This window comes from Anopheles gambiae, chromosome 2 (assembly GCF_943734735.2).
Source record: "Anopheles gambiae chromosome 2, idAnoGambNW_F1_1, whole genome shotgun sequence".
NCBI classification, from domain to species: Eukaryota; Metazoa; Arthropoda; class Insecta; order Diptera; family Culicidae; genus Anopheles; species Anopheles gambiae.
The window spans coordinates 84416412-84433036 of NC_064601.1; the positions used below are offsets into that span (position 1 = coordinate 84416412).

At 46.0% G+C, this 16625-nt stretch overlaps 1 protein-coding gene across 4 annotated transcripts in view; it reads right to left on the reverse strand.

Moving 5' to 3' along the window:
* The window catches only part of LOC5667157 (homeotic protein female sterile), a 61531-nt gene that overhangs the window by 10583 nt on the left and 34323 nt on the right, over positions 1–16625 (reverse strand). The window contains exon 1 of one of the 4 annotated variants that reach the window (XM_061645906.1): positions 14316–15549. The exons of the other annotated variants lie outside the window; for them this stretch is intronic. The gene's annotated coding sequence lies outside the window, so the exon portion shown is untranslated. Of the gene's footprint in view, positions 1–14315; positions 15550–16625 lie in introns of those variants that run through there. 4 annotated transcript variants of the gene reach the window in all.

Genomic DNA, 16625 nt, shown 5'->3' on the forward strand with positions numbered 1-16625 from the left:
CGATGGATCGGTTTCATATCCAAGCGCAATGTAAAAGTGCAGCTGCCTCTTCCGGTAACTGAATCGGGTTTGCGCAAGATTTTGCACAATCCCGGATGTGTGCGACGCGGTAGAATGACAGTACAGCAGGGGACAAGAAAAATGGAAACGCAACGAAAAGGTAGCATCGGAAGAAGTATGTCACCTGGGGAAACGGTACGGTGCTTCGCGATGCTGAACCTCATACCAATGCGTACACACGCAACGCCATGTTCGAAATGATCGTCGACCTGCTGCGCGTCTTGTAAACAAACCAACAACGGAGGAGGCTGTGTCGTTTAGTGTTCGAGCCGATGAGCAACAACAAATAGAGGCGAAGAACTGCCGATAGAAAAACAATAAAAAAATAGCTGCCAATGCTCAGCTTACAGTATAGCAGTGGGTAGTATGTTGACATTGTTGAGTGTGACAATATTGCATTTGGAGAGACTATATGGTAGCGTGTAACAGGCCCAAAGATTGCAAAGAATTTTGTACGGTTTGATGATCGTCAGTGCGTGACGTGGAGTTTTGTTGTCACTCGTTGCGGTTCAGCACGTGCCCATTAGCTGATGCTGCTCCCGTCAACTGATCTGTCCGGTGCGGCACCATTTCCCATTTGTATTCTACTGCAGATTCGTAGGTTTTTTGTAAAAAGCTTTTGATGAAGGAAGTGTTAGAGCGACACAGTTAGATGACAATGGTGGCGGTACGAAAAGTCCAACTTCCGGAAGTACAGTGCTGATTTGCTGTGAGCAAAACCACACTACGGTACACTGAACTTGACCGCAAATCGAGGTCGTAGCATTTGCGCAGCAGGTCGTAGACTACTGCAGGTCGTAGACTACTGAAAATGTTTATTGAGAGAGCTATGGGCCATTCTAAAAGTGAAAAGCATACATTTTCTGTAGAATGTTTTCGCCATTAGCATTATAATTTAGCATAGTTGTTGTAGGTTAGGATGTCATCCATTTCGATAGTTTGATGTCATGGGGCCGTGTCGCTTTCTCTGCCCATAAATTGGTATTGGAGAGCATTTTGGAAGCAGACCTCATTACGCTGGACTTTTAGGTTCCGGAGACAGGTGGAAACGTCTGGCTTCATTAGATACTTTCCAGTCCATAAAGAGGTGTCCCGGAGATGGAGGAGCATCGACACGGCGAGAATGCAGTGGCAGATGCAGCATACAGAATGAGTTACAGTTACAGAATGCGAGAGCACCGTTGTACCGTCGCATGCAGTATGTGACATGGGCCGGGCTGGCAAGAACAAAAACTGCTACTAAATATCTCACGATGTGTCTGCAATGATAGCCATGTGTACACACGGTTCGTCGTGCCACTGCTAGAATGGGCCCGTGGAAACCAGGTGGTGACACAACTTCCTGCCCTTTCGCCCAGAAGCTGAACAGGAAGGAACAACATTCATTGCCCTTCTTCATACTACTATGCTACCCCACCCCCCTGACGACACACCAAACCCGGAACAAGGGCCACGATGCTACGGGGTGTGCGGATGGTCCCGAGCAAACGTCTTGCCTGGGCCGGTAGGTTCATTAAAGTTTAAGTTATTGAACGACGAGGGACAAACAAAAAATCGAGTCATCGAACCGGGATTGGGAATGAGAATGCTACTCTGTGCGCCGTCGATACGCTGCTACTTCAGCAGATTCAGCTTCAGCAGACACAAGCCGGTGTCGCACTTACAGGACCCGGGCACCCGGGGAAAATGGGTGGGAAACGCGTAAATGTGTCTACGTGTCATGAATTATTAATCGATTCACTTGTCTTCGTTCACCCACATTTGGGCAACGCTGTGTTTGGGTTCTTGCTATGGTTGCTGGAACCGGCTTTGGGTGGCTTGGGTTTTTGCTGCTCATTTATGCACTAGCTGGCAGGGGTGAGCAAGCTTTTTTGAGTAGGTAGAGCTTTTATAAAAACATATATAACAAAATTATTCTGAAATTCATTGAACTGATAGTGTATTAATCGACACACTCTGAGAGTAGTTTCTTGATATAAATCTTGATTTAATTCAAAAATCTTTTGTGAGATGAAATGCAATTTAAATATGATTTGTCGATCACTGGCCAAGTCCGCTAGTCTCGTTGAAGCAATTCCCAGCAACCAGTGCAAAAAGAAAGGCACGGAAAAAAAGTGTTGGAAACGGTGTCCCAACTAAAGAGGTCCGTTCCACCCATTCTTAGCTAAATTTGGTACGAAACCGATACGATGATGGTCAACGCCGGGAAGGAAATGCGATCGAATCGGTAGTAGTAAACAATAAATTTAATAACGGTTCCAACGCATGGACAAATTGGCTAACCGGAATTCTGAGGTCAATGAATAATCGAAACAAATGTGGAAGAGGAGCCGTGAGCCAAAAAGGTCAGTTTGACGCACGATTCTGGGTGGTCTGTTGTATTATGTCCCAAGGTAAGGTGTGGCCAAAAATAGTGTCCTATTTTATCGTAACCAAGTATCTTGGCTCCAACAAATGCCGAAGATGTCCATGCATTCCCTATCAGGTATGGTGAAACAGAGCTAATGAACTGTACATAGCAGAGAGGAGCTGTACGGTACGCAAGCGTCAATCAGTTGCACCCACCAGTACTGCTGGCGTAGGTCGTGACTTGGGAAATTATACAGATGGTGTCAATTTTATGCCCCTATCCTCTGACAGATATACGACGTGTCGGCTGAGCTCAAGCAAGAAATGTGAGGTGCTGTGAGGTGCAATTATATTCTTCCGTTTATCTTTCTCAGGACGAGTAAGTTTATGAGTCTGTTGGTAGACGTCTAATGCATAACACGCTTAAAAGAATGGAGCAACACAGCCTTGAAGAACGCCAGCGTTAGTCTAAACAGTCACGCTGGATGCTAGGGAAGTTGAAAGTAGAACAGACCACGGCTACGGCGATTAGTACACACATTCGGTTGCTATCAAGAATTAGGTCACAGTCAATGCCTAGACACTACACACGGCATACACACTAGGAAGCGAGGAAAACCCATTGCGCGTCCCTGGGTAGCCTTTTTCCAGCGCGGTCTGGTCTTTTTACGGGTACGGTTTAAGTTCCAAATAAAAAAAGAGAACGAAACTATAATTTTGACACGTTCGTCACGTTCCACCACTTCTTTCGCTTCCGCGCTTGCGTGCGATGGAACGGTCTGGAGAAATGGTACGACTGCACGCCCCACGGCGGATGGAGGGCGGCGACTCTTCCTTGCCGATGCGTTTATGGTGTGTTACGCTAACACGTGTGAAGTAAATTTGTATACGCGAGTTCAGTCATTAGATGCCGGGCGTAAAAGACGTATGCCGAACGCAACGCCATGTCGCGGTTGTCGTGCCGAGTTGAGTGAGGTTAATTTTGTGGCGCTGGGGGGTTTCCCCCCTTTCCGAGGATCTGATATTAATTTCTTCAATTTATTTATGGTTTGTTAAATTGAATATTGTGGTTGTGGGTAAGTGCCACGATCGTGCTGTTGCCTTTCTTCAATAAAACAGCGCTAGAAGGTTTTGTTTTCTATCAAGATATTCTGTTTGCAATTTATTGTACGATGCCAATGACGCCATCAATCAAAGGCCCTGTGGTTTTTGTTATATCTTCTTGCTTCCGAGATGGCAAATTCTCCGTGCAAAATTTGTTCCCTTCTAGAAGCTCTACTCCATCGATTCTGTTTCTCAACAATGTTGAACAAATTTATTTAACACCACTAAAAACCACTAAAGTGCCCCCCTGCCACGAGCACAGCGAATCCACAATCGGTGTAGCAGTATGTTTGCGCTGTTTGCTTTTACTGACGGCGGCAAAAAGAAATGCCGCCACCAAGAAAGCCACTAGCCCCACCGCTGCTAAACCTAGCAACACATTAACTCTATTTGTTTTGCTCATTTCCGATTCGATTGATTTATTTAGAAAATCATTACCGGTGTAAGCCGGCGTGTGTAGCTACCAAGTACGAGCAGCCGTCTTCGAAGTAGCTTCTCTAGCCTCTGTCCTATTGTGGGACGCATAGTAGAGCATCGAACGTAGTAGAACAAATAGAGAGAAAGAACCGCAATCGTTTGAACTTAATGACACCTCGATAGTTACGGCAGCAAGCCAAACAGTCGGTGATAGCCGACACAAGAACCTTCTTCAGAAGACGCACGGTTGCGCATCCGCATTTGTGTGCTACCTATTATATCGAAGCTCATTCGTCTTGGGTAGTACACTTAGTAGGTGAGGTAAAATATAATCATCCTGTGGCACCCTACTTCAATCTAGAGATGGTGATGCTACTTTGAGGGGATTTTCCGTAAAGGTAAATCTGATCGAACGCTTCCAATACTTTGTGTAAGTCTTTTTCCTGCACCTTTGGAAGCCTTGCATGGAGCAACAATTTGCAACCGATCACTTAATAACAACTGTTAATTCATGGTCACGAATGTACTTCTGCCTGAGAAGCTACAGAGCCCAACGCTCCCATGCCGGTATGAAACTAACGGACACACATACACACACACCCTGGGACCACTCCCGCAGTGTGAGCAGGAAGTAAGCGAGGACATGGTCCAACTACAACGACTTGCTGTAGATAGTAGCATCAGGGTGTATGGAGGGTTTTTTTTTGAAAGGTTTACTGCCATTGCATTACTTCCCACTTCCATAATCGGTCATCCCGGGCAGACTGGCTGTCTATGCTGCCCTATCCAACCCTCCCGGAGTCTTCCATTCATCCCACACGTCATCCAACCCATCATCCGTCATGAGATTTCGAGATGGGGCAGCACACTGCATCCTCCAGCACTGTAACTGTATAATCCTTTCTTTCCGGTCTTTCGCGAACATTGCCCTCGCTGGCCGGGGCGTGCAGTTTGTTTTTATTTCACGCTTTGTACGCCATGTCCATCATCCGTGCCTTCTGTCGTAAGAGATAAAGGTCGGATGATGGTTGGACCGACAACTAAAACAAAACAAAAAATGCGTTCTTTCCACAGCATGCGCCATAATTGCTGCCCACGACCTTTCGACCATCGACACTACACAGATACGAATTGAAGAGAACGAAGAGAAAAATCAAATGACATCGAGTAAAACTAAAATGAGTCGTCTCCCTACGCCTGAGGAGGATATTAATTTTCACATGATGATACCAGTGTCCGTTCGTTGTTTGCGTGAATCCGAGTTCTTTACGTGTTCTGCTGTAGCGAGAGTAAATTTTGCAAACAATTATGACCACCAGATGGTTGGCAGACAACATCATCATCGTCATTATCATCGTCGGTTGTCACTTAGTAGCATTATGCCCATAAAAGGGTTGTGAGACGGCAAACTGATGTTCAAGGAAGTAGACAAGAATGCGGAACGAAGAGAGTGAATTGTAAGCTCGCCTGAAGGAAGTTATCGGAAGCGAGATTGTCAATAATTGATATTAACTTCCCTTAGCTGTAACATCATCGACAGCTTCAATAAAGAACAATTTAATGGAAACTTTATGATAAGCAATTAATCCATCTCCAATAATCGTATGAAACCCGCCACCAGCTCTCGAGCGTGGTTCTTTCTACTGGGTGAAGAATTTAGACCAACTAATCGTGCCCTCGAACGACAGAGCGATAAATCATTCGCTCAAAATACACATGCTTCAGCTGCCGCAGAGTAAATAGCGCTCCAGTGCGCTGAAACGAATTCCAGCAGGGCACACACACCGAAGGGTACCCGAAACCTTGCCAGCTCGGAAAACAAAAACACCAACTCTAGCGGGACCGTTCAGGGACTGCCAGCACAAAGGCAAGGGCCTGGTCTTGGACAGCTGTGCTAGTTTTACTTAATCCAATGATCTTATTTCACAACTGGACCAACAGTTCGGCATGTGGCATTGTGGATTGGTTTAGAACAACAATTTCCATCGCAGATTCCTTTCGATGTCTTCTAGCCAAGCAGACAATGTCTAATGGGCTTCTGTTGAAAGTTATAGTTTGAAGCGACCGTAAACTTTCTTCGAGACACTGACCTCCACACAATGCATGAATACGTCCTCACGGACGGGCTCATATTGGTTGGTCGAAGACCTTTAGAACCTTCTTCTTTTTTTTGCTAACTCAACAAAACAAATAAAAGACACCCCTCAGCGACAAGAACTCGTGAAACAGTGGACGGGATGGGGTGGTCCAAGTCATCAGATATGAATAAATTTGGCCTTCTCTCTTGGTGTTGTATGTTTGGGTGCCCAAGCCGGGGACACTCACCTTCAAGTGCGTTGGTGTGTTTGTCCACCGAGCCGGTCGGAGTGTTCGGTAAGCGGCCGGACGGATGAAGATCTTTGAAAAGGCCGACAATCAAGCAGAAATCAAACGGGCTAACAGAAATAGCTAATCCCCATTAGCTGTGCAGGATCACGCTTGCTGAGCGCTGCATCGACGTCATTGCCTTTTTCGGTCTGCAGCAGATACGTGGGAGTTGGGTATAAATGTTGTGAGTTTTTTGTGGCGCAAAAACAAAACAAAACAGAGTAGTAATCGGAAAATCTAATACTTCGTCGCACTGAAGGTAGACGTCAAGCTGGAGCATTGCTTGAATAGACGTAGAATTGGAAAGTTGTATTCGGGCATAGGAACGATCGGCAAACCATGTGGAGGAGATCCATGGACATCATCAGCATTGAGCTTCACAGCAAGCTCTCAGCTCTTTGTGTGTACGCTAATGCTCAACTGTTGTTTGTGTGTCGTTTGTCCGTTTCTCGTCCGTATGTAGCCTTATGGTTCCATTAGTCCAGCGGCATGAGTGCGGTGTGACACCTTGGAACACATCATTGCGGTGAGAGCCTCCACCGGTCCCCACAGCCGTTGATGAATGATGTCTGCACCACCATAGGTGCGTTTGATTCGTCGCAGGACGTGTACACGAGGGCGGTGGGAGTGCTGTATTCATGGTTTATTTTGAAAAAGGTACAAAATGGGTTGAGCAGATTTTGGGTAAACCAACATTTTTGTGAAGTTGAGTTTAACGTTAAGATGTTGTTTGAAAATAAAATCATACGCCAATACGAATCAATAAGATTCATACTCCATAAAATCTATGACTTATACGACTAAGTAGTAGACGAGCATTGTAAAGTTTAAAAATAAGTCATAAGTTAAGAAGTACAAACATTACGACTACTCTTGGCAAAACGATGCAACGTACTAAGCAAGCGAAATAAATTACTTTCCACCCTCGAACGCGAACAACACATAACAACATGATCGTTTACGGCTTCCCTCGTCCTCTCTTCTAGCCCGCTGTAGTGGGTAAATGGAGAGAAGAAAGTCTTCCACCAAAAAGACGCAATCCCGGATCCCTCTTCTTGAGCCACCGGCACGCAAACACGCAAAACAAGCCGCGCTCTGACAAAACGGGCGAAACACTCGGGCACTCGCGTATATGCCCCGTTGGCGCTGACGGTGTGTGCGCTGTGGAGAACGTGATCACACACCGTGGTCACATCTAGGCGTCGTGGCGGGCTCAACAGAAACAGGTTTAGCAGCCTCCTACGGTGGCGTGTGGTGCTGCTGTCATATACAGGACAGAACAGGTCGATGTCGAGTTCGGGTTTGGGGACTATCTTCCCGGACCCCACTCGGAGGCCTGTTTGAGCTCGACGGTGTTTGTTGGGGTTACTTTGAAGGTGTTTTCACAGGGGCTTTTGCTAAGGAAAGTAAAGCAACATCTATTTGAAATGCAACGTTTAGATATATGATGATTACTTTAATGTTCGTTAAGAATATTGGAGATCGAAGATGACCTAACGAAGCGTAATGGAAACGTCCAAAGTTCTTACGATTTTGCGACACGCGACGAACCCTGTATTTGCTTTCTGGGTACGCTGCTGTGTAGGTTGGAGCCTCCCAGTCCTGGGACGCGATCGGGGCCGATCCGGTTTCTGCAGCCCTAAACTCTAACCCCCGTTAGTCTGTCGCAACGCTGGCAGCTGGCGATCGAATCCCCCACACACTGCCACTGATTATTATTACCTGCTAACAGTGTGCTACGATCGTACTTGATCTGGGGCTGGACTCGCTGCCGGCGCAGACATGATGCCCGACTGCGTCATCTGTTGGTCTATCGGACACAAACACACACACATACAAACACAAGCATAGATGACGTGCAGTGGTCCGTTCATTCATTAAAAGAAAACGAAGACGCCGACACCGCAACGAATGCACACACCATCGCCGGAGCGAAGTTCCCGGAGGAGAGCTTACGGTCCGAATTAGCGGATCGAGAAAGGAAAACATTCCCTCGTACTGTGCCCCCACCGTTTGCGTCCCAGCGCGTTCTTTTGAACCTCTTCCGAACCGTTGCGGCGTAGTGGTGGTCAGTGCAAACACGGTCGACGGTGCGGTGCGCGTCCTATTAGAAGAGATTGGTTTCTTTCTCCCCCTGGCGGTTGACTAGAGCCGCTCAAGACGGCGTTCGCCTCCCCCCAGCGAACGAAACGATGCCTCGATCAATGGTTTCTCGTTTCGTATGACTGATTTTAGTTGCGCCGGGTTTAGTTTTGTGCCGGAAGGGTGACGTTGACTGGTGGTGGCTTTTGTGTGGTTAGATCAGTACCGGAGGAGTGGACCAGCGCTTTACGGGCCGGTAAGCCGTGTCCGTGCACGGTGCGTTAGCTGGAAGCTATTTGTGGAAAAGGGTTTTGTTTGGGGATATAGTTGGCTGAAATTGTGATCAAATATTTGCTGTATAGTTTGGTGTACTTGGCGTTTGAAAGAAAGTACGGAAAATAACCTAGCATTAATGTCGCTGTAGTATTATGCTTTTTTCGTGTATAAAGGGACATTAGCTGAATTCAAAACCTCAAATTGGAGGTTGTAACCGTAATGTAGTTTAATCTCACTTTTTAATCGTTACTACAAATTAAAAGGAAAGCCGAAATGACACGAAACACGCACCGTAGCTCATTCAGGTTTCATCATTTCCGCTGATCATCATCGTCTACTAAAAGCCCACACAAGTACATACGCCAATGCAGTAAACCTTCGTTTCACCGTGATACCGTTTTCCTGCATACAAGGGTAAAAGTATCATCACAACCCCCACTTGTAGCTGTCCAACAGGAGCAGCACCTCTTCTGATCATGATCATGATGCAGGTTTTATGGGCGGTGATGTACATGATAGGTTACGTTGCTTTCATCTCAATTTTTTTATGATGCACTTACTGCGTACATGCCGTGAGAAGCAAACCCAATGCTCCTCTGAATTATCTTAGGTGACAGGAAGAAAAAGAAGAATAATATCTTCAAAAAAACGTCGAAAAAACAACACCCACCGAAAGTACAGTGTTTAAAGCTACTTTCTGCGCTGCGCGTAGTGGCCAGTCCACCAGGCCAACACTCTCGGGGCCATTATGAGAGATTGGCAAGAGACCTGAAAGAGCATCGCAATAGCAGCAACAACGAAAAAAAGACATAAAACTAATGTCTGGATCAGTATCTATCGAAACCGGAGCACCGGAGTTGGTTGCCAAAAGAAATGAGGTTTACCACATTGCCTTCTGTTACGTTACCCTTCTCCGCCCACACGTGGACGGAAAATTGAAACTTTCACTACTCTTCGTTTACTCTTCGTGTGATCGGCTGCTGTTGCTGCTACTGCCTGCTAATCTTCATAACTTTAAAGTGTGTGAAAGAGTGGCGGAGCAGTTGTAATCTTCTTGCATTCTTCCGCGCGACAAACATGGGAATAGGGCACTCGTGCGCGTTACCTTGATCGATCGACGCAAAGTTTCAGTAGATCGAGAGAAAGCATTACACCATTTCAATGCGTCCAGCACTGCTACCATGTGGTTCAAACACGCTGACTGGGAGTTTATGGCGTAAGCATTTTTTGCACTCCCCGGGGTAAGTGTGTTTTTGCTTTCGAAGCGTTCTGAGTACTCCGGGCAGATTGCAATGTTGCAAAAGCGGGAATATTCCTCCATCGTCAGCAGGTGCGGTTACGTGTGTCGTTACCGATGGACGGATTTGTGGATCCCTATCAGCGGGATCGACCACCGTAGAGGGCACCCCGGGTCGGCACAGGGTAACACGAGGCACAACCCTTGCGCGCGCGAGCGCACCTAATGGGAGCAAAGTTAACGGCCAGGCTTTTGCGTTCGCACCATCGCACAATGATTATTTACATCATTATCGGGCCGCATCTTCGGAGGAGGGGAAGGCATGTGATGCAAAATTTCTCTCCCTGCTCAGGCGCAAACAAAACAAGCGACAGGCGTAATCATCATAATCCCGAGCTGCCATAATCAGCATCGACCCGTGTCCGCGCGCCAAGTCAGCGAGATGCACAACTGGAGGACGGTGTTTGCTGGCAGGCACACGCACACATACACCCATACCGGAGGTTGGGCTGTAATTGTTGATAATTTTTGTAATTGTTTCACAACGAGTGCTGTTTTTGGCCGAAAATTGGTTCGTAAATTGCTGCAAACTGATAAGATTATTGCGCAAGGAATCAATTTTGGGTTCTATTATACGATGAATCAATCGAATGATCATGGCACTGGGGAGAGGCGTTCCATGGCTCGGTGGTTAACGTTAAAGACTGTAAATTTAATAGAGCACTGGTGGGCGTGAATCCAATACTTCCAATGGCAGGGCAGCTTCATACAAATTTTCCGTTTAAAGTTAGTTTAAAAGACATAGAAAATAGACAAAGCAAAAACAAAGCAGAGTATCATACTATATAAAGTCAGATAGAGGATCATATCATCGTCGGCATGTGCTGCCGTGAGGAAAGTGAAATTTTGCCCATACACTCCGAGTTCAGTGGCCGATACCGAGAGTACGGTATCGCATGCAGTAAATAGCCATGCAAAAAAAGCAAATCATTTTTCCAACAACTTTACACGCAAATCTCTAGAAATCTGAGCCAAGACGGCATTTGAAAAGCTTCAACACAATGAATTTTGTGATTGCAAAAAAAAAGCATGAATACGACAATCGTTCAATCAGCCCAGGCAGTGTGCTCATCTCATCCTCACCTTCAAGATGACAAGCGATAGCGCACAATCCAAGGAAAGGATACACAACACGACAGCTGATGTGAGCGGGCTCAATATGGCAGTGGCCACATGAAGAAGATGCTGAAGGTGTTGCGGTGGAAATGAAATTTACCGAAAAAGAAAGTGAACGTGCCCCCGCGTAAGCATAACTCAGCATATGGGGTAGAAGCAAGGGAAACGTGGGGTAAAGCGCACGCACGCGAGAGCATGTACCCCTCATTGGTTATGTAAAACATTAAATTGAAGTAAAACACCGCCCCGGACGCAATCGGACGAACTCGGTCCGGCCACCAACCAACCAACCTCCCCATCTTACCGCGGGGTTCGTCTCTTATGCATCGATTGATTTCGAATTGATCGATTTTGATCGATTTCGATAGTGGATCATCGGCATCGGCTGGCGGAACTGAGCAGAGATCAACGGCGAAGGGGCACCGAGTAAGCGTAGGTGTAGCCGGAGGACCCAATGACGCGCAATGGCACACGCACAAAGCAGCGGCACGCGTACGTTGGACGGATGGAGTGGTGGCAGCATGTGAAAATCAGTGAAAAATTACCGTGCGTGGTGGAGTGTTGTTTTGGGAGTTTTTCATTCCGTTTTGTGCGACTCCCGGGGACGTTGGGCGGTAAGCCTTGTGGGTGAACTTTCAATTAGAGCTGAATTATTGGGGAGACTAGCACCTTGATGGGTGGATAGGTAAGGGTGAGGTTGGCGTAGCGGCTGGGGATTTATGGTAAGGGAACTGATAAGCAACTGTGTGGACTTTGTGGAGGTCGTAAAATTCCTGCATAAAATAGGTCGGAGGAAAACGTGCTCATGAAATCTTGAAAATGTAGTATTGGGAGACCTAAATAACTACCGACATTGAAATATTCAAAGTGTACTCCGTTCGTCGGTATCACCATTTCTGATCTAAACCATTGGAATAGGGAATATGTTAAAAATGTCGTTAATATTGTTAATGGAGTTTAGCTAAACATATGCAGCAGCAGATGGCGTTATAGATGTGCTTATATACATTTACAACATACATTCTGATAAAGTATGAAAAATTATTGATCGTGATCTAGACTTACTTCGTAGAGTTCATTCTGGGAAATTGAATGAGACGTAAGTTCGCTTTTCAGAACATTAAAATCACTGACAAGCCATGCTTCTTACAGCTTCTTACCAATTGTGTAACAGTCAGTATGTTCTTTTGTGTTATTACACTAAGAGCTTCCTACATTGACATAACCAGCAATTTGAGGCTAAACGGAATGTTTCTTGCTCCCCGTTTTACGTGTTACGAAATGCGGGAAGATTAAAACCATCACTCGCAACACTCGTAACTAGCATGATTATGTCTTAAACTAAAAAAAGCATCACTTACACACACCATGGGATGCAAACGACCTTTCCGTTAACGAGTTCGATCAACCGCGTGTGCCGGCTGATCGTGTCGCTCTCGAGCAGGGAATCTGCTCTACTCTGCAGATCTAATCAACCAGAACAGAACGTTCAGTCACGATTTGAACCTTCGCCAAAGTGAGCTCCGATTGACTGCAAACCAAACCAATTCCAACTGGTGTATGCGAGCTAAACCATCGACTCCTAAAACCCACCCACCATACTGCCGGCTAGTTGGATGTTGTAATCATATTTGGCTGGGGGGGAATGACGTTTTGCGAAGTAAAAGGTATCCAATCGTTTTGCGATCTATTAAATCGTACATTTAACGCCCGCTATGCGCGGAACGTTAGGACACACAAACACATTAAAGTTGAGAGTCGCCAACTCCAAACCATGCAATAAGGCAAAGATTAATTGCTGGACTTTTGGGGAGGGTAAGTGTTTTCATCACGCAAATCGGTGATCTCCATGGTGTCGGAATTTTGCACTTTGGACTTTTGTTGCGCTTTCATGTTGCGTTTATCAACACTTCACACGTACACTTTGCGCCCAATAAAGACAATCCATTAGACGCAATTACACCTTCCGCGGACAGTGTTCTTCGTCGGTTAGCGTATCTGTCAGTCGTCTCCCGTCCAGAGCGAGCCGGGCGACACAGATGTGTATACAAATTGGCGATGCCGCGACCACAGCCAATTGATTTATGACACTTGATCACCGGATCCAGCCTTAGGCCCAGCCGGCAGCGAACCCACTCGACACCACACTTTAGACACAAACTAGAGTGCTTCGCATGCTGTTGATTTTTTGTAGCACGCGACATTTGGACTAGATAATTGTGAATTTAATGCTGCCTGTACCCAAGTTCAAAAGCTTCAAGCTTCCAAATCTGTTTTTGTTTTAAGACTCGCAAATCGTTTTTTTGTTGCCCAATTTGAGCTAGTTGGAGCTAATTACATTCGCATTCAGGCAGGCAGTGTCCGGTGTGCAGCATCTTGATCTTTCCAGTGCCGAGAAGACCTTTACATCAGAACTCAACTGTGTTTCAGCACGTTCGGAGAAGATTTGCCCGAAATGGAAGGGAAAACAGCACCGACGCGAAGGTAAGTACTCTTCCATCCGGAAAACAATCAACGCACATCTTCAAACTCCCATTGCCCGAGATAGGAAAGGGGGTGCGAGAGTCAGACGCCGGCTTCCTTTAGGCGTCTGCAACCCACCTTCGCCCACGTTGCAATTGCTTACGGTGGTGCCTTCTTTCTACCTCCATTCAAACCTGATCTTGAAGGAGCGGCGGCAATCGGACATCGGTGAAGAATATAGCAATAAAAAAGCACTCACACACACATACAGAGATCGCAACAAACAAACCAGACCGTGAGAACGGCACCTCGCCGGCGCTATTTCGTAACAGCCACAGAACAACACAACACCTTCACCATTTCCATGGGCTGATCTCGTTTTTTGTGTGTGTGCTCATCTCGCGTTCTTCTCCTTGCTTCGCGAGCCCGATTCTTGTTTCAGTGCAGAGCTTGTTGGAAGTTATTTACTTCTGTGCCAATCCGATCGGCGACAGGATCGAACGGCTGAGAGCCACCCGAGCTGAAGATGTTCCAAATAAGGGTAAAAGAACGCAAGAACTGGCGAGAATGTTCCAGGTTTCGCATTCGAAGATGCTCCCGAAGGTAGGGCGTTTTTTGTGTGCTGCACCTCCAAAAAACACGTCCTCCAAAAATGGATTGACCTCCTTTTGACCTCACTTACTCAGAGCACATTAAACATCAACAAATCATGAAACATTTACACCACTAATTGGCAATGGTAGGTGATTGATTTTCCTTGCCCAAAGAGGACCATTATTCTTACCTTGAACAAACTCTACGAATCGGCAGCAACTACCCTTTACACAGACACAGCACAAAAACCACAGCACAGGGTACCGATATGGGACACCCTTTTGTTAGGATTCGCCTTTGATCTTTTTAATGTTAAAACACACGGGCACCTGTGACAAAACACTTGCTACCCCTTTTGCTTTTTTTTTCGTTGTTGCGCCTTTGCTTACCCCACTTAACACAAAACCTTTCGCGAAAACTTAAATTCAATTAGAAGGCACCCGGGCGTTATTTTTGTTGTTGTTGCTTCGACTCCACTCGTGTCGTGCCGTCACCGGGTCAAATGGCCACAATCTTGATAGGCACCAACAGGCCACCGTGCCCGGCCAGGCTGTACGGGTACGGTACGAAGAACGGGCAGACCTGTTTCACATATATGTTATGCTGCACCCTCATTTCACTGGACCACCATCACCACAAACACACGTACGCCAATCGAACGTATATACACATACCCAACACACACACACGTACACAGATAATTGGGGGGTGGATCGAGGCTCGAGATCGAAAATTTGCAAAAACACACCTTTCGGGGCGGGGGGAGGACTTGGGGCACATCAAACCTGGCACACACTGGCTGGCACGCAAGAAGGAGTGTGGCTGCCTTCACAGACGCTGGAATCAAGTTTGCAGCCTTCGTCTCGAGACATGGGCGCTTTTGGTAAGATTCGGTGGTTTCCCTTTCGTTGCACAAACGCCCCCTTTTTCAATGCACACACACACACACTGCACACACAGAAACGCACGCTAGAAAAGGCACACTGGCACGAGGCAATTTGGAGGGCTTTGGGTGCTGCCGCGAGGATGCACTTGGGGGATGATGCTGATTTGGAACAGTTGCACCGCTACTTCGGACACGTTTGATAGTCTAGTCACCTTATGGAGAGATAGAAACACTGCTCCACCACAGCCGAGCCAGCTGGACGGGGACACATGCACACGGTTTAGGGGTGCGTGTTTTACGAATCGGACAGCCGGTTGCACGTTCCGCTCGAACCGACTTACAGCGAACGAATGGGGGCCTGGTCGCCCTGACTGGGAGAAGCTTGTGCCAACACAGAAGAGATTGTCGAGTGGCCAAGAGCCTAGAGAGCGAGAGAGAGCGTGTTGTGGACGCGAACGCAAGCAACGTTCCGCATACTAAAGGTTGGTCTGGGAGTCAGAGCTAGATGTTTATGCTTTTCGAGCGACGGAGGATTTCTCTCCTGCTCTTTGCCAGTGTCGTTCTCTTTCGGTATGTATGTGTGTGTTTTTTTATGTTTATGTTTGCACCCCTTGAAAGTGAGTAAGTGAGTCTGGTTCTCCTGCGAGCGAGATGGGATTCGAGATGAGCTAAAGCTTGCACAGCATAGCGCCGCATCATGCTGGACGGGCTCTGCCGACAAGAGTTTGCATACGTGCCAGCACCCACACTCTGCCAATTCCCTGCAAAGTGCTCTGGCGCACGACCAGATTCTCTGCGCTTCGTCTTTAATAGTGCTGTAGAGAAAAACATTAATGCATCAACGAGGGCTGGCGAAGTGTTGAAAAAAAAAAAACAAAACAAAATATATGAAATTCCATTTTACGCTGTTTGCTGGGTGTTTTTCAAGTTAACCGAATTAATGTGGTAATGAGCTTTAAAGTGTAAAAAGCGAAGATAAAAAACCAACTAAATAAATATAACTACAACTTTAGGGAATATAGGGAATTATACATCAATACACGAGTACTAAATCATGAAAGAAGCATACGGAAACGAAAACAAATAGAAAAGAACACAACTTCGAACTAACAATGAACGAGAAAATGAATAAACTCGAATATTTAACATACAAAAATGTTTGAACTAACCAGTAATTCGACTAGTTATAACACATCAACCTAATGAGTGATATTATTTTTATAATAATAAATAAGGAAACAACAACTGAATATGAAATGAAGAAATAACACAAAACAATGAAAACAATAACAAAGAGCTGCCATGATTCTTAGTGAGTAAGGACTAAGTAAAATACAAGAAATAAAGGTTTCTTGTGTATGTTATTGTTGGTATGAAGTATATAAAACGTATATTATTAAATAATAAAGAAAAAGGTGGATTAAGCCAGCATGTATGAATGTCTCTTACCAATTTGAGACAATACATTTTTGGATTAATTAAACACACAAATTGGCATAAGGAACCTATCAACTTCTTAAGTAATAAGAACTAAGCTATTGGTAGTATATCACAATCCCTTTTTGCCAAATGAATCTGCCCTATTGGTACACACGCAGTGTTGTGACGTGGTAT